This window comes from Pristiophorus japonicus, chromosome 6, assembly GCF_044704955.1.
Source record: "Pristiophorus japonicus isolate sPriJap1 chromosome 6, sPriJap1.hap1, whole genome shotgun sequence".
NCBI lineage: Eukaryota > Metazoa > Chordata > Chondrichthyes > Pristiophoridae > Pristiophorus > Pristiophorus japonicus.
In genome coordinates this window covers 260,498,688-260,522,079 of record NC_091982.1, presented here as the reverse complement: position 1 = coordinate 260,522,079, position 23,392 = coordinate 260,498,688, and the positions used below count along the sequence as shown (strand labels likewise).

The 23,392-nt window shown below is 46.7% G+C and overlaps 1 pseudogene; it reads left to right on the top strand.

The window, feature by feature from the left end:
• LOC139266309 (very long-chain specific acyl-CoA dehydrogenase, mitochondrial-like) overlaps positions 1 to 23,392 on the top strand; it is a 92,504-nt pseudogene that overhangs the window by 32,962 nt on the left and 36,150 nt on the right.

The window sequence follows — 23,392 nt, the reverse complement described above, 5'->3', positions numbered from 1 at the left end:
CTGCTCCGCCATTCAATAAGATCATGGCTGATCTGATCAGCTCCACTTCTCTGCCCTCTCCCCATAATCCTTGAATCACAACTTGAAATTTTAGGTTACAAGCAGAATTTTTAGAATTGCATTTTACTTAATATTGTATAGTGGTTCCACTAATGTCTTTTAGGGAAGGAATAGAAACATAGAAACATAGAAAATATGTGCAAGAGTAGGCCATTCGGCCCTTCGAGACCGCACCACCATTCAATAAGATCATGGCTGATCATTCCCTCAGTACACCTTTCCTGCTGTCTCTCCATACCCCTTGATCCCTTTAGCCGTAAGGGCTATATCTAACTCCCTCTTGAATATATCCAATGAATCTACTGTCCTTACCCCAGTCTGGCCTTATTTTGACTCCAGAACCACAGTAATGTGGTTGACTCTTACCTGCCCTTTCAATCCACTCAGTTGTATTGAAGAAGATGGCACATCACCACCTTCTCGAGGGCAATTAGGGGTGGGCAATAAATTCTGGCCTTGCTGGCGATGTCCACCTCCCGCGAATGAATAAAACAAATGTTACTGTAAAGTCCTTTTTGTAACTTTTTTTTGTAAAAAAAAAGTTAGTTTGCAGGTGCAGCAGGTAATCAGGAAGGCGAATGGAATGTTGGCCTTCATTGCAAGAGGGATGGAGTACAAAAGCAGGGAGGTCCTACTGCAACTGTACAGGGTATTGGTGAGGCCGCACCTGGAGTACTGCGTGCAGTTTTGGTCACCTTACTTAAGGAAGGATATACTGGCTTTGGAGGGGGTACAGAGGCGATTCACTAGGCTGATTCCGGAGATGAGAGGGTCACCTTATGATGATAGATTGAGTAGACCTGGTCTTTACTTGTTGGAGTTCAGAAGGATGAGGGATGATCTTACAGAAACATTTAAAATAATGAAAGGGATAGACAAGATAGAGGCGGAGAGGTTGTTTCCACTGGTCGGGGAGACTAGAACTAGCCTCAAAATACGGGGGAGCCAATTTAAAACTGAGTTGAGAAGGAATTTCTTCTCTCAGAGGGTTGTGAACCTGTGGAATTCTCTGCCCAAGGAAGCAGTTGAGGCTAGCTCATTGAATGTATTCAAGTCACAGATAGATAGATTTTTAACCAATAAGGGAATTAAGGGTTACGGGGAGCGGGCGGGTAAGTGGAGCTGAGTCCACGGCCAGATCAGCCATGATCTTGTTGAATGGCGGAGCAGGCTCGAGGGGCTAGATGGCCTACCCCTGTTCCGAATTCTTATGTTCTTATGTCCTTGAATTTCCTTGTTTGTTTTCTATGATAGGGTGAGATCTGGGTGCATGTCATTTTCAGGGTTGTGAATTTTGGGGCATGATACATTTCTACTGGATTTTCACTCCATTTTCTGTCAGTAAAATTCCTGGTCCCGTGGCGGAGTGGGAATCGCATCTCCTCCATTCACCTCTTCAGCAGCGCAAGGCCATGGAGGGATTTGTAAACAAGGATACGAATTTTGTTATCGAGTTGTTGCTTAACCGGAAGCCAATGTAGGTCAACAAGCACGGGGGTGATGGGTGAGTGAGACTTGGTGCGAGTTAGGGCACGGGCTGCCGAGTTTTGGATGACCTCAAGTTTACTTAAGGTACATTGTGGGAGGCCAACCAGGAGTGCGTTGCAGTAGGGCGTGGAAGAGGGTTTCAGCAGCTGATGAGCTGAGGCAGTGGCGGAGATGGGCGATATCACGGAGGTGGAAATAAGCGGTTTCAAGGGAACAAAGAAGATCTCCCCAAGTGAAATGATCAAAGTTGGACATAGGATAGAGAAGGCCAGTGACTCAGGGGGTGAAATTAATGGGGGAGGGGGAGGGATAAGGCTGTTGGAGCAGGATCAGCATCTTCCAGACCCCCAAAATATTTTCTTTCTTTCTCATTCTCCTCATCATTATCTTCCTGTTTGCCTGCCCCTAATTGCTGTGATGAAAGTAGCTGAAAATGCTTGTGCCGTACCCAGGGAGAGTGACGCGATAGATACAGCTCTAGAGTTTAATGACAACTTGGTTCTTTAAAGGACTGTAGCAGGTGCAGGTATTGCCACACTGAGCTTGCCATCAACCTCTAGGATGGAATACCTCCCGGGAGATCCATAGCTTGCTCCTTGAAAAAGGTTAGCTCATTTACCTTGTTGGCTCATGTTAGTCAGCTGCCTCTCCCAGCTAAAGTTTCCTATAACACGACTCACAGCATTAGGTAAAAGCAAGTATCTGACGCACTCTCCCAGGTGGCAGCAGACAGCTGATGCAATATCCAGTCGATGTGGTGGAAGGCTACCTGTCACAGGAGAGGTTGAAGCTACAAGGGGCTGCTTCAAGTAAGGCTTGTGAGAGGAGTTCCAAACGAAGATTGCTGATGGAAAAGTCAGAGCCAATGTAACTGTGTGCTATGTGTGATGACTTATCAATCCATTTAACAAATGAGGGTGATCCGTGTGGTGGTGGCCGAGTGAAAAGGGAACTGTGCCAGTTCTCTTAACTTCCCCACCCTCAAAAGATTGATTATTTTGAGACACTGGTAAGGTATTCTGAGGGTGAAGCAGGTGGCACTGACCTGCTACTTCTCTCCACATAGGTTAGAAAACACCTTTCACTAGCTTCCTTCCCTTCAAACCCAGCAGACCATCTCTCCTCATCCACATCTTGGCCACGAGGATTTAGATGTCAGTGTTACCAAAGTTCTGTTCTCATCATTTGACTGAAACTGCCCTTGGGTTCCTTTGCCAGTGCCAGACATTAAGCTGTCTTTCTAGTCTTGACAACGCACAGAAATCGGGTGTCAGCTGTGGCTCAGTGGGTAGCACACTCTTGCGTCACAAGGTTGCGGATTCAAGTCCCACTCCAGGGACTTGAGCACGTAAATCTAGGCTGGCACTCCCAGTGCAGTGTTGTGAGAGTGCTGCGCTGTCGGAGGTGCTGTCTTTCGGATGAGACGTTAAACCGAGGCCCCGTCAGCCCTCTCAGGTGGATGTAAAAGATCCCATGGCACTATTTCAAAGAAGAGCAGGGGAGTTATCCCCGGTGTCCTGGGGCCAATATTTACCCCTCAATCAACTTAACAGAAACAGATATCTGGCCATTATCACATTCCTGTTTGTGGGTGCTTGCTGTGCACAAATTGGCTGCTGCGTTTCTCACATTACGACAGGACTACACTCCAAAAGTATTTCATTGGCTGTAAAGTCCTGTGGTCGTGAAAGGTGCTATATAAATGTAAGTCTTTTAAAAAAGCAATTCAGTTGTACATTCTGGCAAAAGCTATAGGAAAAACTGCTACTTACCGGCTGTCTCTCCAGAAAGCTTATAGCATGGTAATGGTCTTCTAATATAATGATCAACTTTTGTTTGATTCCTGTACATATTATAATCAATTGCACATGTTTAACTTATTTTGTGTTCTGTTGTGTTATCAAAATTCATTTTTAAACTCTACGCTCTTACAGTATGCTAAACTGGTGGAAAGTGTTGGTCTTCATGACCTTGGAGTGGGCATCATCCTTGGTGCTCATCAGTCCATTGGCTTCAAAGGAATCCTATTGTTTGGCACTGATGAGCAGAAAAAGAAATATTTGCCTGAACTTGCATCAGGTGGGTGAGACTAGTTTCAACTAGAATTCCAAGGGTGTGTGATATCTATTGTTGTCCACATCCAGAAGAGGCATTGTTCTTTCATTTCCTTTGTTTAGATATATAAAAGTTTTCAAAATTCTCATCCTTGTTTACAAATCACTCCATAGTCTTGCTCCTCCCGACCTCTGTAATCTTTTTCAGCCTCACAACCCATAAGATGTCTGCGCACCTCAAATTCTGCCCTCTTGAACATCTCACATTATAACTGCCCAACCATCGGTGGCCGTGCCTTCAGCTGCCTGAGCCCTAAGCTCTGGAACTCCCTCCCTAAATCTCTCCACCTCTCTATCTCTCTTTCCTCCTTTAAGACGCTCCTTAAAACCTACCTCTTTAACCAAGCTTTTGGTCATCTGCCTTAATTTCTTCTTTTGTGGCTCGGTATCAAATTTATCTGTTTGTCTGTAACACCACTGTGAAGCACCTTGGGATGTTTTACTACGTTAAAGGCGCTATATAAATAAAAGTTATTATTATAATAAATAAATTGGCTGAGGGTGTTAGAATAAGCCCATTCTTCTTGCATACGTTAAAAGGCTAGATGCCAATACATAAATATTATGTACCCTGAAAGGTGCATACCGATCAGGGCTCATTAATATTCATCCACAGTTTCATTCTGTGATTTTGATGTAGAATTTAAATCTTGGAAGCTTTATGACCAGAAAGATTTAGGGGTTCATTTTGGGCATTTCAGTGAGATTCTTTGATTAACTGAAGCTGGACTATCACCAGGAGAATAAAGATATCTGCAGATGTAGGTACATTATGATGTGATCTGGAAACCCTTGCATTGACTCAATTGATAAATCCTGATTCTGTGCTGAGTTAACTGATCTCACCTGGGGTGATACAATTCTTGGGCAATGGTGGGGTTACATAAGAAAAGGCGAGGTATAAAAGGACCAGCAGGTCCAGCAAGGCTGGATCATCTACTATCTAACCCACCCACCTCTTCTCTCCTCCTCATCCATGACATCTGCTCAGATTATTCAGCATTCATTCTCCTGATTATTATCCATGACCTCCACAAATTAAGAGAAAACATGCGGAGAAAATGTTCCCTCTACTTCTCTCCCTTTCTACACAAGTGTTTACATTTTTATGTTTTCCAAATTAGTCATCCTATGACTTCTGTAAGTGAGATTGTGAGTTTAGCACCATTTGGGAACAATTTGAGCCTTGGGCCTATACCTATAGGAACCGGATTAAGATTGCCAGATCTCATTTCATGTAGGAGACTGAAAAGTCTTTTATTCCATTAAGCTGCATTTCAACCCAGGTCCTAGATGTGAAAGAACATGTTTAACTCACTGAATTTCCCCCCCCCCCCCACCCCCCCACTAGATAGAGCAATTACATTTTTTTTATATTATCCATTTGTAGGTAAGAACATTGCTGCCTTCTGTCTCAGTGAGACAGCTAGTGGCTCCGATGCAGCCTCTATAAAAACAACTGCTGTGAAGAAGGGCAAAAACTACATTCTGAATGGGGGCAAACTCTGGATTAGGTGAGAGTCAACTGTATTACCTGTATCAGTATTTAGGGGTCAAAATTCGGTATTGACAATTTTGAGGCAGTGTCACCAGCTGAGATGAAATGTTACCGTTGGGCACGGTCCCAAACTGCAAAATTGAGTTTTGCTGCCTGAAAAGCGGGTTGCAGCATAAAATCATGGTGTTGCATACTTACCTGGCGACGCAAAGCGGTATTAAGTGTGCCGTTAGGCAGGACCTCAATATCCGGGCGTTAGACAGCATTTGCAGCTGCACCACCTAGAACATACATAAGAACATAAGAAATAGGAGTAGGCCATTTGGCCCCTAGAGCCTGATCTGCCATTCAATAAGATCATGGCTGATCTGATCTTGGCAACAACTCCACTTCCCCGGCCACTCCCCATGACCCTTATCTCCCTTAGCATTCAAAAATCTGTCTATCTCCACCTTTAAATATATTCAATGACCCAGCCTCCACAACTCTCTGGGGTAGAGAATTCCAAAGATTCATGTACAAGGACCCCAGCTCCCTCTGTACCGCAGCATTTGGTAATCTCTCCCCATTTAAAAAATAATTTGCTTGTTTATTTTTCCTACCAAAGTGGATAACCTCACATTTTCCCACATTATATTCCATCTGCCTATTGTTTGCCCACTCACTGAGCCTGTCTATATCCCTATGCAGATTCTTTGCATCCCCCTCAACTTGCTTTCCCACCTATCCTTGTGTCATCAGCAAATTTGGATACATTACACTCGGTCCCTTCACAAAGCCATTAATATAAATTGTAAATAGTTGAGGCCCCAATAGTGATCCCTGTGGCTCCCCATTAGTTACAGTTTGCCAACGTGCAAATGACCCATTTATCCCGACTCTGTTTTCCGTTCGTTAGCCAATCCGCTATCCAAGCGAATATATTACCCCTAACTCTGTGAGCTCTTACCTTGTGTAGTAACCTTTTATGTGGCACCTTATCAGATGCTTTCTGGAAATCCAAATACACAACATCCACTGGTTCCCCTTTATCCATCCTGCTCGTTACATCCTCAAAGATTGTCAAATGTGATTTCCTTTCATAAAATCATGCTAACTCTGCTTGACTGCATTATAATTTTCCAAATGTCCTGCTATTACTTCCTTAATGATGGACTCCAGCATTTTCCCAATGACAGATGTTAGGCTAACTGGTCTATAGTTTCCTGTTTTCTGTCTCCCACCTTTCTTAAATAGGGGCATTACGTTTGCAGTTTTCCAGTCCGCTGGGACCTCTCCAGAACCCAGGGAATTTTGGTAGATTACAACCAATACATCCACTATCTCTGTAGCCATCTCTTTTAAGACCCTAGGATGCAGGCCACCTGGTTTCCATTGAGACGTTGATTGGTTGCCTCAATGCCTCATGTTTATATTCGTTTCCTACGCACTCACTCAGACGGTGAGGGTGGCAGAACAGCAGTAGCTCGCCAGCGTGCCAACAGGTTCTCGGACGCCACCTTGGATGCTCTCCTTGCCGCCCTGGAGAGGCGGCGGGAGTTGCTCAGAACAGAGGCTGGGAGGAGACCACAAGCACCAACTGACAGGGGGCTATGGAGGGAAATCTGAGAACATGGGCTAGACTTTCCACTTCGCATCGCCCATCTATGGCCCATTATCGCCCAAAACGGACCTCTAGCGCCCATTTTGAGCAAAAAGTAGAAACTAGGCCCAAAACACCGCCGGAAAAACAGATGCCTAAGTTTCCACTTTGATCGCCGAGATGATCGCCCACACAAGGCCCATCCCAAGTTTCAGCATCTAGCATGCACTTCGCTGGGCCGGTGCAAGGCCCAAAAAAGTGCTGAGAAATAGTTGCTTTTTCTGGGCCTAAGAGAAGGAAAATGGGCACTATGGACACCATTTTGACTTCAATGGAAGGGGGGAGGATTAGTTGTGATTTAATTAGAGAGCTAGTTGTACTCAGAATATTGGGACAGGGAATATAAATAGATATTATTACATTATTTTTCGTAACTAGGTTTTATATAATAGAATTTAATGAGAGCTGCAATTTTTCATATAGGTATTATTACGTTTTTAGTGTTACTAAAGTACTCGTATATTAAAAGAATGAACAGAAATGAAATAACATCTGTGTAATTGATAACTTATGTAACTAAGAGAGAAGACACACACAATTTATTGAATTAAAGACATTTTTTTAATTAACAAAAACGAAAATAAAACTTGAAAAACTATCCCTCCAACCCCCCGCCCCCTGCACCAACCCACCCTTCCCTCAATTACACTTAACAGTTAACAATTAACAATTTACAATTAACCTTTAACAACTAACAAAAGTAACAAAACAGGAACAAGAACAATTAAACAAGTGAACAAACTTTGTGGAAAAAACGCCCCCCTCCCTACCTGCGGCCACGTTTCACCCCAGGTCCAGTCCCACCCTGTGTTCGTACCCCACCCGCCCGTTTTGATCTACGCAGACCGACACCAAGACGTCGTGCAGAGTGGGACGGCAAGACTTCCTGCCGTGGTGGAGGTGACGGAGCGGAAGTGTAAGCCTGAAGCTCCACTTCCGAGTCAGGAGGAACTGTGTCCTCCGTACTCGCTTGCGTGCTCGGGGTCTCGCTGCGAGCAGACACGACACCTTGGGGTGCAGCGCCGTGTCCAGCCAGCAAAACGCAAGCCGTAGAGCATTGGTTGTGGCTGTCTGCTGCCGAATAGCCTCCAAGGTCTCCCTTGCAGTCTGTGACTGCTCAGAAGACCAGTTGGAGAAGATCGTGCAGAACTCTCTCCAGGATGCTGGAAACTGATGCAGAGAATCCCGCGAACCTCTGGATAAGGTCGCGACCAATCGTGACCATCTCCCTGCACAGGGAAATCAAGCTCTCTGTCTGGCCCTCCAAGGTAGGTGATTGCTCACCACGCTGACCGAACCTCCGTGGGGTCGGCGTTTGCAATATGATGCGCCTTGGCGTCACCATGCACACCGCTTGGTCCCCGGTGCTTCTTCCATCTCAACCGAGATGGCCGCAGGTTGTTACCCCCCCCCACCAAAATAAATCTTTTTCCGTCTCCTCCTCCTCCTGCTGATGCACAGCAGCAGGAATCTGCAGTGGCTCCTCTTCTTCATCCTCCTGTGATGTTTGAGACAGTTCGGTGGTAGTGGACTCCACTGACTCGATGACCATTTGACCTTTAAATTGATAAACAACGTTTAACAATTCAAATCAATGCATTACAATTTTTCACAAGCTCAAAACATTATAATGCTTTCCATTACCCCATATGCACAAGGGATCACCAGGTCTAACATGACCTCATTCGAAGGTCAATAGTACATCACAATTATATCTCAAATTACATTATAATTGCATAACATTACAATATAATCGCATAACATCAAATTACATTATAATTGCATAACATTACATGCGTAACTACGATATTTTTAGTATTTACTAATGATTCACACATTGCACAATGCACAGTTCTCATTAATTACGTGTCTCAAGGGTGGGTTCGGCCACACCATGGGTTGTGACCGAACGGCTTTCAGGCCCCACCAAGGCCACTGCAAGCTCCTCGTATGCAGTTAAACAGTGCATCGTGGCAGAGCCACCGTCCTGCGTCGCTCACGATGGTTGCTAGATCTCTTCTTTTGTAAATGATATGATACGATAATGTCGATTATTAACAGATAAATCAGAGCGTTCAACCATAAAATGCTTTCTCCTCTCTCTCTCTCTCTCTCTCCCCGACCCTCTCAGAGCTTCTGAGCATGTGTGATGACCCCTGACCTCTCAAAACGCGGCAAAGAAAATCAGCCTAAAAAAAAAAATCAAGCTCCACATGCGCAGTGTAGCGTTGCTAGGGAAGCTTTTTTTTTCATTCACTTGTTTTCTTTGGCGATCATGAGATCGCCGAGAAATCTGATCGGCCATTTGACATCGCCAGGGTAAGGCCGAGTGAAAAATCGCTAAAAAAAAATGGGCCTTGTGCCGGCGATCATCACGGGCGATACGTCCCAGATCGCTGCAACAAGGTCCATTTTTTGGGGCCTTAGCCACCAAGTGGAAATTCTAGCCCATATTTCTGCAAGTGACATGGTGGCCAGAACAGTCAATCAATGCCGAAAAAGGTGGAATGAGATGGCACGCCTGGTGAGATGAGTATCTTAAATGTGAAATGCCAAGATGCTATGCTCTGAGCTAAATGTGTCTCTCTGCTCAATGTTGTGTTTCTGAATCCACGCTCAATGTGGATGAGGCCAGATGCAAGGTTCCGATTTGAAGCCTCATCCACAGCAAGGGCCTGCATGCGCTGTTAACCTTGCTACGAGGTTCTGCAGTCCCAACCCTCATCTTGTTAACTCCTCAGTCTTCTTGTGTGTCTCAAAGACGGTAGCCTCCCGGTTACTGTTAGGTCCTGGCTCCCTAATTCAAGCATTGTCACAGCAAGTCCACACAGCGAATGGAAGTTACATTGAACTTGTGAAGACTTTCACATAGTAACATGCACTAAACTATGTAAGGCACCTGAGACACACTGAAAGCAGGGCTCTAACTCCGACATAGCCTTTAATCTTACAGGACAAGCTCGCCCACAACCGCAGGGAGCCTATGCGGACTGCAGGAGGGGACTCTGAACTGCAGGACCTGACTCCGTTGGAGGAACGCGTATCAGCTCTGATGGGCGTTCAAGTTGGTGCCATGGCAATGGGTGAGGCCGACCCCCCCTGGGATCAGTGACGATATGTTGAGTTCCTTTGCAGCATCTGGCAGGCCACTTGGGCCTGATACCACAATCCTTCAGCTCTTTCCATAAGACTGAAATTCACAAATGCCTTTGCTGCTCCTGGCCCCTTCCCCCTGCAGACAACCACACCTCTCTGGCTTTGTGCTTTCAGATGATGATTCAGACGGCCAGGGTCCTGCACGCCAGCCTTGTACTGTGGGTGACGGTGGAGAGGACGGAGATGCGGAGGACACCTATCTGGACTTGGCCGAGGAGCCAGCGTCCTCACAGAGCGGGGCCAGCAGCTTTTGATCAGCAGGCGTGGTTGGGGAGATAGAGGTGGGTGACCCAGTGGCCTGCAGCAATATCACGGGAGAGAGGAAATGAGGCAGCCAGCTCCCTGGAGAGTGAGTGCGCACCTGAGTGATGCTCTGCAGCACTCTGATGATGAGGCCGAGTTAGAGGGTCATGCAAGTCATAGCAGATGCACAGCGATCTGCTGGATGTTTTGTCAAGGGTGCCAGAGCATGTTGATGCTCTTGCTTTGAGTGTGGTGGAGGGTGCCTCAGTGATTTAATTTGTGTGTCAGCAGCCCATCGAGCCCATCCTTGGTAGATACAAATGGATGTTGGATAGTTCAAGTGACCATGGGGATCCCAGACATGGTGGCATGGGCTATGGCTGACGTGGCAGTAGCCATTGAGCAACAGGCCGATGCTATGGTAGGCCTGCAGACTGTCAATTCGTCAGTGCGTGGTGGCATCAATCAGCTCTGTGGTGTGCAGCAGTCGCAGTCTGCCCTGACGCAGAGCCAACCTGAATCTCGCAGACACCGACCGCTGCCATCTTGTCTGGGGCCCCATCAGTTACACGGGGAATTAACGTTGGCGAAGCACAATCTGTGCTCAGCAGATAGCTCCAGATGCTGAAGCTCTGCCCTGGGTGAGCAGCAGTGTGTTGGGCCTGTTGGAACATGATGTCCTCTCTCAGGACGACATCATTCCGCCCTTGCCCCTGCCGCTATCTGCAACCCATCCATCACAGAGTGGTGCCGCCCATGCTGAGGTGATGCAGCCGGGCATTCCAGGGCCGGAGCTGGTGCTGAACGAACAGCTAGGCCATCAGCTGTGGCAGCGGCGCCAACACAGCGACCTTCTACCAACCTTGCTGCAGGCACTGACACCCCATTGAGGAGGAGCAATAGGTCTGGGAGGGCGGGGAGGAGAAGAGAAGGGGTGGGAAAGTACTGAGAAAGAGCCGGTGAATGTGTGTGTGCTAGTGGCCAGAAATGGTGACCTTACTCGAATCTGAAGTAATATAAATAGTTCCACTTGCATGAGCCATTAAATAATTGTGTGATGCTGGCCAGAGATACTGTCCTTGTTCGATGATGAAGTTATGTGAATAGTTTCACGTGGAAGTGGGTGATAGTGTTTGAAGGGGTGTGGTTTCAATTATTGTTTGCGATGGATGATGGTGTCCTTTAGTGCTTCTTTACAGCACACTATGGTTTTTGTTGTAAATAAAAATTAGTTTCATTTGATACAATCTTGTCTTGCCATTTATATGCATGGAGGCTTGGAGGGTGGGGCGTGATGTCTTCCGCATTTGGCCAGGTGAAGAGGGTGGCGATGTGAGGCGGGGCCCTTAATGCCACATGCGTACAATCAATGGCTCCCTGAAAATGGGGAAGCCCGCTATCTTGGCGAAGCCGTGGGAGCGCTCATCCTGGTATTTCCCGGACATGCTGAACATGATGCAGTCCATTTGTTTGCTGCAGAGAGCGTTGGTAACCTGCCGAATGCAACATTGTACTGGAAACTGCGAGTTATTGCATATATCGCCGACAGGAGACTGAAAGGAGCCGGTAGCCTAGAAGTTGAGGGCTGCTGTCACTTTCACTGCCACTGACAGCGAGGTCCTGGTGCCGACGTCAGCTGCCAGGTATGTCTGCAGGAGGTGGCAAAGCTCTGTCACCACCTCGACGGAGCCTCAGCCTGCTTTAGGCACCAGTCCTTGGATATCTCAAGGTAAGAATAATGTGCACGGTAAACCCTGCATCTGTATGGCCTCCTGCCCGGCCTTTGGGGTCTCTCCTCTGGCCAGCATCCCTACAGTTGTACAGGGCCTTGGTGAGGCCACACCTGGAGTATTGTGTACAGTTTTGGTCTCCTAACCTGAGGAAGGACATTCTTGCTATTGAGGGAGTGCAGCGAAGGTTCACCAGACTGATTCCCGGGATGGTGGGACTGACATAGCAAGAAAGACTGGATCAACTGGGCTTCACTGGAGTTCAGAAGAATGAGAGGGGACCTCATAGAAACGTTTAAAATTCTGATGGGTTCAGACAGGTTAGATGCAGGAAGAATGTTCCCGATGTTGGGGAAGTCCAGAACCAGGGGTCACAGTCTAAGGATAAGGGGTAAGCCATTTCGGATCGAGATGAGGAGAAACTTCTTCACCCAGAGAGTGGTGAACCTGTGGAATTCTCTACCACAGAAAGTAATTGAGGCCAATTCACTAAATATATTCAAAAAGGAGTTAGATGAAGTCCTTACTACTCAGGGGATCAAGGGGTATGGCAAGAAAACAGGAAGGGGGTACTGAAGTTGCATGATCAGCCATGAACTCACTGAATGGTGGTGCAGGCTAGAAGGGCCGAATGGCCTACTCCTGCACCTATTTTCTATGTTTCTATGTTGCTATGAAAGCAATATGCTGTTTCCAAATATATCCGATCTTGAAGGCAACAATATCCCCGAGATGCTACCACTAAAGCTTAGGAGTCAGTAGCCGCAGGATGGCAGCACCTTCGAGCTGTGTGAGCAGCCAACGCAGCATGGACCGCGAACTCTCTGGGCCGGCAGCAACTCCCTTTAAATAACGCCCCGGATTAGTTTTCCTGCCTTGTGCATGGCAACTTTTTCAGGCGTCGTCGCCGCCAGCCGGTAAGTGAGGCGGCCAAAGTGAATTTGGTGAGACTGGCGCCAAGGAGGCATTGCACGTGTGCCGACGTCATGATTTCCATGGCGGTAGTCGGCGGGGCGGCAAATCTTTACGCCCTTGAAAAGGGACAACCGAATTTCCCAACAGGCAGTACCCACGCCGAACTCCGCCGGCCAGCCGTTCACGCCCCGTTGTCCCCTCACTCAGGTGGTATAACCTGGCAATAGCAACTGAATTTTGACCCCTTAAAGTATGAAATGATTAGAGAATTTTGTTGCTGCCTGGGTGCACCATGTGGTAAGTCGTGGGAAGTGGTGGTAAATACCCAAATGGATGGAGAGGGCCTTGTCGTGGCTTCCTTTCCCTCCAAGTGGCTCCAAAGACTTGCCGACTGAAGGCCTCGCTCTCGGATGAGACCTACACTGGGAGGCCTCATTCCGATCTCAGAAACATAGAAACATAGAAAATAGGTGCAGGAGTAGGCCATTCGGCCCTTCGAGCCTGCACCACCATTCAATAAGATCATGGCTGATCATTCCCTCAGTACCCCTTTCCTGCTTTCTCTCCATACCCCTTGATCCCTTTTGCTGTAAGGGCCATATCTAACTCCCTCTTGAATATATCCAATGAACTGGCATCAACAACTCTCTGCGGTAGGGAATTCCACAGGTTAACAACTCTCTGAGTGAAGAAGTTTCTCCTCATCTCAGTCCTAAATTGCTTACCCTCTATCCTTAAATTATGTCCCCTGGTTCTGGACTTCCCCAACATCGGGAACATTCTTCCCGCATCTAACCTGTCCAGTCCCATCAGAATTTTATATGTTTCTATGAGATCCCCTCTCATCCTTCTAAACTCCAATGAATGCAGGCCCAGTCGATCCAGTCTCTCCTCATATGTCAGTCCTGCCATCCTGGGAATCAGTCTGGTGAACCTTCGCTGCAATAGCAATACTGTCCTTCCTCAGATTAGGAGACCAAAACTGAACACAATATTCCAGGTGAGGCCTCACTAAGGCCCTGTACAACTGCAGTAAGACCTCCCTGCTCCTATACTCAAATCCCCTAGCTATGAAGGCCAACATACCATTTGCCTTCTTCACCGCCTGCTGTACCTGCATGCCAACTTTCAATGACTGATGTACTATGACACCCAGGTCTCGTTGCAACTTCCCTTTTCCTAATCTGCCGCCATTCAGATAATATTGTGCCTTTGTGTTTTTGCCACCAAAGTGGATAACCTCACCTTTATCCACATTATACTGCATCTACCATGCATTTTCCCACTCACCTAACCTGTCCAAGTCACCCTGCAGCCTCTTAGCGCCCTTCTCACAGCTCACACCGCCACCCAGCTTAGTATCATCTGCAAACTTGGAGATATTACACTCAATTCCTTCATCTAAATCATTAATGTATATTGTAAATAGCTGGGGTCCCAGCACTGAGCTCTGCGGCACTCCACTAGTCACTGCCTGCCATTCTGAAAAGGACCTGTTTATCCCAACTGTCTGCTTCCTGTCTGCCAACCAGTTCTCTATCCACGTCAGCACATTACCCCCAGTACCATGTGCTTTAATTTTGCACACCAATCTCTTGTGTGGAACCTTGTCAAAAGCCTTTTGAAATTCTTTTCTGGCCAATTTACATGCCTCTTCCTTGGATTTAATACTATCCTTAATTTTCCTCGTTAGCCACGGTTGAGCCACCTTCCCCGTTATATTTTTACACCAGACAGGATGTACAATTGTTGAAGTTCATCCATGTGATCTTTAAATATTTGCCATTGCCTATCCACCGTCAACCCTTTAAGTATCATTCGCCAGTCTATTCTAACCAATTCACGTCTCATACCATCGAAGTTACCTTTCCTTAAGTTCAGGACCCTAGTCTCTGAATTAACTGTGTCACTCTCCATCTTGATAAAGAATTCTACCATATTATGGTCAGTCTTCCCCAAGGGGCCTCGCACAACAAGATTGCTAATGAGTCCTTTCTCATTACACATTACCCAGTCTAGAATGGCCAGCCCTCTAGTTGGTTCCTCGACATCTGGTCTAGAAAACCATCCCTAATACACTCCAGGAAATCCTCCTCCACCGCATTGCTACCAGTTTGGTTAGCCCAATCAATATGATCTTCATGGGGTTTCTACCCCTTTAAATCCTTCATCGGACCTTCAGGTGCTGCAGTCGTGTCCCTGTGGTGAGCTTACACCTTACTATAGAATCACACGAGGCATGTACTGCAGACAAGGTCACTACGTGACCTGAACCTTTATTCACCGGACCAAGAAGTGCCGACCCTGCGTGGGACCTCCCTTTATATACCTGGATGACCAGGTGAGGAGTGTCTCCCACAAGTTCACTCCCTGTGGTCAAGGTGTGCATTACTCAGATGTATACAGTGTCCAGTGTTGTTACATAAAGGTTACAGTTATGTGAAGGTTACAAACATGACATCACCGCCCCCCAACGTCTTTGGGTCAAAGATTGAGTCTTTCAGGTGGTTGACGCAGTTGGGGCTCTGGTGGTTGGGCCTTGGCATGCGTCTCTGTTGCCTGAGGTGATTCCGGCCTGTCCGGGCTGGCCGCCGGGACAGTGCATGCTTGTGAATGTTCTTGTTACTCATTCACTGGCAGTGGTGTGGGTAACATCTCATGATCTTCCTCAGGATCCTCAGTGTCCATGCTGAACCTTTTCTTTACTTGATCCAGATGTTTGCGGCATATCTGTCCATTGTTTAGTCTGACCACTATGACCCTATTCCCCTCTTTGTCAATTGCAGTACCCTCAAGCCACTTGGGTTCCAAAGCATGATTGAGAACGAATACAGGGTCATTAATTTCTATGCATCTCCCCACTGAGTTGCGATCATGGCACTCAATTTGGGACCGGCACTTGCCCTCAACATTGTCTGACAGGGCTGGATGAATGAGGGACAGCCGCGTTTTAAGCGTGCGTTTCATGAGTAGTTCCGCGTGCGGGACTCCCGTGAGTGAATGTGGGTGGGACCTGTAGGCCAGCAGGAGTCGCGATAGGTGGTGCTGAAGGGAGGGTCCTTGAATCCGGAGGATGCCTTGTTTTATGATTTGAACCGCACGTTCTACCTGGCCATTGGAAGCCGGCTTGAACGGTGCTGTCCTGACGTGTTTGATACTATTACCCGACATAAACTCCTGGAATTCATAGCTAGTGAAACACGGGCCATTATCGCTAACCAGGATGTCCGGCAAGCCGTGGGTCGCAAAAACCATACGTAGACTCTCCACAGTGATGGATGTCGTGCACGAATTCAATATGATGCACTCGATCCATTTCGAGTATGCATCAACAACAATCAGGAACATTTTTCCCATGAACGGGCCCGCGTAGTCTACGTGAATACGTGACCATGGCCTGGTGGGCCAGGGCCACGGCCTGAGGGGGGCCACCCTAGGGGCATTTCCCAGCTGAGCACACGTCATGCACCTACGAACCCAGTGTTCCAAGTCTGAGTCAATTCCCGGCCACCATACATGTGACCGGGCAATGGCCTTCATTAGCATGATGCCTGGGTGCTTGCTGTGGAGTTCCCTGATGAATGCTTCCCTTCCTTTCTGGGGCATGACTACCCGGCTGCCCCATAGCAGGCAGTTGGCTTGGATGGAGAGTTCATCCATCTGTCTGTGAAACGGTCTGACCTCCTCGGGGCATGCTCCGTGTGCGGGCACCCAATCCCCAGTCAGGACACATTTCTTTATCAAGGATAGGAGGGGATCTCTGTTGGTCCAGATTTTGATCTGGCGGGCTGTGATGGGGGAGCCTGCCGTGTCGAAAGCCTCAACGGCCATGACCATCTCCGCGCTTTGCTCCGACGCCCCCTTGGTGGTCGCCAGTGGGAGCCTGCTGAGCATATCAGCGCAATATTCGGTGCCTGGCCGGTGCCGTATGGTGTAGTCATACGCAGCCAGCGTGAGGGCCCACCGCTGTATGTGAGCTGATGCATTGGCATTGACAGCCTTGCTGTCGGACAACAGGGATGTTAACGGTTTGTGGTTCGTTTCTAACTCGACCCTTCTGCCGAAAATGTACTGGTGCATCTTTTTCACCCCGTAGACATATGCGAGTGCTACCTGTTCAACCATCCCATATCCCCGTTCTGCCTGGGAGAGCGACCTGGAGGCATTAGCCACAGGTTGGAGTTGGCCCTCATCATTACTCTGCTGCAACACACACCCAACCTCATAGGATGATGCATCACACGTTAAAACCAGTTTCTTACAGGGGTTGTACAAGATCAACAGCTTGTTAGAACAAAGCAGGTTCCGCGCCTAATTGAAAGCCCGTTCTTGACATTCCCCCCAAAACCATTCACAACCCTTACGCAGGAGCACGTGCAGCGGCACCAACAATGTGCTTAAGTTCAGAAGAAAGTTCCCGAAGTAGTTCAATAGTCCCAGAAATGACCACAACTCTGATGTGTTGCCGCGCCTGGGCGCACGATGGATCGCCTCCATTTTGGATTCGGTAGTCCGGATCCCGTCTGCAGCAACCCTCCTGCCCAAAAACTCGACCTCTGAGGCCAAAAACACACACTTGGACTTCTTTAGTCGCAAGCCTACCCGGTCCAGTCAGCGTAGCACCTCCTCCAGGTTGTGGAGGTGTTCCTTGGTGTCTTGACCCGTGATAAGGATGTCATCTTGGAATACGATTGTTCCAGGGATGGATTTAAGCAAGCTTTCCATGTTCCTCTGGAAGATAGCGGCCGCTGAACGAATGCCAAACGGATACCTGTTGTAAACGAATAGCCCCTTGTGCGTGGTGATGGGAGTCAGAAGCTTGGATTCTTCAGCCAGTTCCTGAGTCATGTCGGCTGAAGTGAGGTCCAACTTGGTGAACAGCTTGTCACCTGCTAGCGTGGCAGAAAGATCCTCTGCTCTCGGAAGCGGGTATTGGTCCTGTAGTGACATTCGGTTGATGGTGGCCTTGTAGTTGCCACAAATCCTGACCGAGCCATCCGCTTTAAGGACAAGAACGATGAGGCTTGCCCAGTCACTGAACTCAACAGGCGAAATTATACCCTCTCTTAGCAGCCTGTCCAACTCACTCTCGATTCTCTCACACATCACATACGGCACGGCTCTGGCTTTCTGGTGCGCTGGTCTGGCGTCCGGGGTGATGCGTATCGCTACTTTGGTGCCCTTAAAAGTCCTGACCCCAGGTTGAAAAAGTGGCTTGAATTTCTGTAGGACCTGTGAGCATGAACTTCGCTCCACAGATGAAATGGCGTGCACATCCCCCCCATTTCCAGTTCATCAGCTCCTCCCCAAGAGCGTGGGACCATTCCCCGGGACAATCCAGAAGGTAGCCGGTTCTCCGATCCATTGTGTGTGACCACCAAGTTGGCACTGCCTAGTACTGGGATGATCTCTCTGGTGTACGTCCGTAGCTGCGTGTCAATGCGTTCCAGTTTGGGCCTGATAGCTTTGAGTGGTCATAGTTTTTCAAATTGTTGGGCACTCATAAGTGACTGGCTGGCTCCTGTGTCCAGCTCCATGCATACCGGGATGCCATTTAATAGAACTTTCATCATCATAGATGGCATTTTGGTATACGAGCTATGGACGTCTGCCACATGAACCCACTGGACTTCACCGTCCATAGCTTTGCCCCAAGCATCACCCTGCCTTGCAGACCCCTCGTCTGGTTCCTCTGCCTCGTAAACTAGCCTCGCTACGGGCTTTCTGCACATTCTGGCCAGATGTCCACTGAAGTTACAGTTTCTACAGATAAATTGCTGAAACCTACAGGTTCTCACAGCATGTCTGCCACCGCACCTCCAGCATGAGCTGAGATTGTTGTGAACAAAGGAACTGTTACCAGGCATTCCTCTCTGATTGTCTCTTTGATTACTCCTGAGCACTCTGTTGCTGAGTGTCAATGGTCCCATCCTGGACGCATTGTCCCTTGTGATGGCGTGAATTGCCGATCTCCCTGCCATTATCTCTGTTGCTGGCCCACCCTAGAGTCTGTTGCTACCTGGGCAGTGTCGAATTGCCCTTGCCTGCCTGCAGGGTTCTGAGTCTTGTTTACAATGCTAACTCCCTGGTCCATCGCCACGTTGGAACCAGGGCTGCGTGTGTAAATTATCTTGGTCTCCTCTTCCCCTGTCATAAAGGTCTGAGCTATCAACGTTGCCCTTTCCAAAATCAAGTCCTTGGTCTCAATAAGCTTCCTTAAAATCCCGGCATGACCAATGTCCTCAATGAAGAAATCCCTTAACATCTCCCCCCTGTAGGTGTCTGTGAACTGAGAGGCTGGCCAAACGCTGAAGTTCCGTAACAAAGTCCGATATGCTTTGTCCCTCCTGATGCTGGTGTGTATAGAACCGGTGCTGAGCCATGTGTATACTGCTCACCGGTTTGAGGTGCTCACCGATCAGAGTGCTGAGCTCTTCAAAGGACTTGTCCGCCGGCTTCTCGGGTGCGAACAGATCTTTCATCAGCGCATACGTCTTGGATCCACAACTGGTCAGTAGATGCGCCCTCCGTTTGTCAGCCACTTCCTCTCACAGCCAGTCCTTCATGACAAAGCTCTGCTGAAGCCTCTCAACGAAATCGTCCCAGTCCTCACCAACACAGTACCGTTCCTCTGTGCTACCGGTGGCCATCCTCGTGGGTCATTGATTCCCGTTTCTCGTCGCCAAATGTAGTGCCCTTACACCTTACTATAGAATCACACGAGGCATGTACTGCAGACAAGGTCACTACGTGACCTGAACCTTTATTCCCAGGACCAAGAAGTGCCGACCCTGCGTGGGACCTCCCTTTATATACCTGGGTGACCAGGTGAGGAGTGTCTCCCACAAGTTCACCCCCTGTGGTCAAGGTGTGCGTTACTCAGATGTATATAGTGTACAGTGTTGTTACGTAAAGGTTACAGTTATGTGAAGGTTACATACATGACTGTCCCCATGGCAGCAACTCTGGAGTTTCTTTGCTGGTACTGGTGGGGTCCTGTTTAATCTTAACAGCAGGAATCCCACTGGGAGCTTTCATTTGCATCTTTCATGAGGCCTGACCTGGGGTTGGGGCTGGGGTGGGCACAGTGAGGTTGGTGGAAGTACTGTCCCACAGAAACTCCACTCCAAACAGGAAAATCCAGACTCCTGAATCTATTGGATTGAGTAACATAGAAACATAGAAACATAGAAAATAGGTGCAGGAGTAGGCCATTCGGCCCTTCTAGCCTGCACCGCCATTCAATGAGTTCATGGCTGAACATGAAACTTCAGTACCCCATTCCTGCTTTCTCACCATGAACTTCAACTCCTCTTGTGTTGGATGCTTTAGGTCTGCAGAACGAATAAAATTGCTGGAATGTAAAATCCAGTTGCCTGACTGGATATTGCTCCTCATCGAAGGGTTAAGCTGTTGGTAACAACATTTTTGGGCAGGGAGAAGAGAACTAATTGCTCAGAGACTGAACATTTTCTTCATCTATTTATATATGAATTTCTTTCAGTAATGGGGGCATGGCAGAGATCTTCACTGTGTTTGCCAAAACTGCCGTCAAGGATAGGCACGCTGGAAAAAAGGAGAAGATCACGGCATTTATTGTGGAGAAAGAATTTGGAGGACTGACACAGTTAAGTAAAAAAAATAATTTTTAGGGATTTTTATATTTCAGTTTTCTGGTGAGCATTCTGTTCAGTGTTTCTTTGGTTAAGTATCTATTACACACACCCATTATAGCACCATACCTCATTTGTTGCCAACATGTTTGACAGTACCTGGTAATATTAGGTCAGTTCTTGTTCCCTTGAATGTCAGTGAGTGCTTTAACAATCTGTTTCTCTTTTATATATTTGACTATTGGTGCCGTTTTTTCTCCAAATTTTTCTCGCACCTACCAAAGACAGTAATTGACATTGAGGTCAATAATAAGTGATCGTAACAGATTGGTAAGTAAATCGCTGTACACTTGACATTTCAGCAGTTAATAAGTCTATCGTTAAAACCTATTGTGCAAAACCTGAATATCCAGAATCTATACCTTGCCACATTATCTACGGCTCTTTTCCTTACAAATAACTATGGGCTGAACAAATAATGTAAGAAACATTTTGAATTTAAACCAGACATGATCATTGAGACAATTACTGAGAATATAGGAAAGTAAGATAGAAGTGACACAAAGTTTGTACAAACACAACTTTTAAATCAATTGTCATGTGCCTCTGTCTCCCCCGTTTCAGAGGTCTGCAACCTACAACCCATAAGCCCTTGAGACCTGGCAACCTGACCCTTCAAACTCACACATCCATGTCCTATTTGCACTTATTTCTTACTTGCGTGACTTGTACTGTTCAAATTTTGTGGGACAGGAAATTTGAAAAGGGCATTCCTTGTGCTGTTGCCTCATGTCTACATAAATCTCGTTCCAGAACACCAGGAGCTGTTAGTATCAGCAGCCTCAAAGATAGCAAATGGACTTAGCCGTCAAATATGGCTGCCAAGGCTTAATGATATACCTTTGAGACCCATGAAAACAAAATCTTTGGACACTCCTGTAGTATTGGATTCAAGTGAAGAAAAAGTTCATATTGCATTAATGTTAAACTGCACATTTCTTTAGCTTGATTAGATGCAAGGTTATACTATTTACTAAATGTGCCAGTGACATCTAGTGGCAGAATAACAATACTTCAATGTCCTTTGATATTATTATTTTGACTGTTCTTTCTATAGCATCTTAGCAGGCAGCTGACATTTAAGTTAAACCTAGTTTGAACAATACTTATTAGATATTTAAAAGGCTTACTGCTGGTGATTTGTACTGGAAATTTACATTAACCTTTTCACCAACATGGACTTAGACTTAGGAGAGTTGTATCAAATGAAATGTTTTGATATTCTAGAAAATCGACATCTCCGTTCAGTCCACAAGCTTAACCCTGAACATCCAGTCACTTACCATTGTAATTCTCCACCCCACTCCCACTCTGATCCCTCTGTCCTCGGCCTCCTATACTCTTCTTCCTGCATTCCCTTCCCCGCGGGAAGTGCTTGACCTCTGCATGGTACCCTTGATGATTGGTGTGGCTGACATTGGGATAATCTTTTGCGAAGGATCACAGGCACAAATCTGCATTCTATCATTCTATGGTGCAATATGTTGAGGACCTCTGACTATCCTCGCTATTCTGTATGGAAAAATCAAAGGTATCGAGTGAACCCAACCCACAAAGCACACACATAGTTACAAAGAGAATTGGTAGAGAGCTTGGACACCGTTACTTGCTTGCCTTCTCGGGATGGTTCAAGTGCAAAGCTTTGGCGGAAGGGAACAAAATATTTTTTTTCCATACTTTAATTTAAAAAAGAATTATTATGTATGGAAAATCCATTCTTCTCCTTGTTCTGCTTAGACCGGCCTCACTTCCTGATGCATCATAATGACACGCTGTGTCTCAGGCAGTGATGACCATATTGGTATTGTTTTGATTCAATGGTCCTCCTGAAAAGAAAGTGGGAATCAAAGCTTCTAACACAGCCGAGGTTTACTTTGACAACGTGAAGGTGCCGGAAGAAAACTTGCTCGGTGAGGTTGGAGGTGGGTTTAACGTAGCCATGAATATACTAAACAATGGTCGGTTTGGCATGGCTGCTGCTCTCTCAGGAACAATGGTTTCCAAAGCAGTAAGTATCAATTTGTTCTGGATTTAAATCTTCTTGTATGCAAATACCTTACATCAGAACATGCATTTAAATATGTGAAGCAATGGCACCATAGGTACATATTAAACTTTATTACCTTTTTATGCGGTGTGTAATGCGCACAGCTCTGTGCAGGTTAAGTGTAAAAGCTTGGCAAATAGAACTTTTATTTTTAACTCATCTACTTTCACAGACCAGAATTTTTATGTAAACGTTAAATAGAGGAATTTACTTATAAAGGGGATTAAAAAGGACCAGAAACAATTTGGGGGGTGGGGGGAACTTACTGATGTTGTTTATAAGGTGGAAAGTGGGCTTGTTTTTCAACCTTGCCAGAGTTGGCTCTTAGCAAATATAATTTTCTAGTGCTGTACTTGCACTGACTGAAATACATGTTTCTATGCTGGACTTTTTCTTAGCTGTAATGCCTACATCATGTGCTTAGATTCTGAACAGTGCCTGTCTAAACTGGTTAAATGTAGTACACAAGGAATGTTAAGCTTTTGATGATAAGGTGATTTGCAGACCATGTGACCATTAAATTTGTGCAAAATGTAAAGAGCTTTTGCAGACATCTTGATCTCTTCCTGGATTATAGTCAGGAAGAAAGATTAGGGCATAAAAACACAGTGCTGCCATTTCAAGCAGAAATTGTTTGTGTATTAGATTTGATTCAGGAAAAGTCACATGCTAACAGCTCTGCTTGTGGAAAAATGGGTATGTGTTAAAGCTGTGCATATTTGGAAGCCTAAATTAAGATTGTTAAATACCCTCCAAAGATGTGATGGAACTTTTCCTAGTAATATGATCTGGACTTGGACCTAGGTTAGTAGATGCCATTCCATGT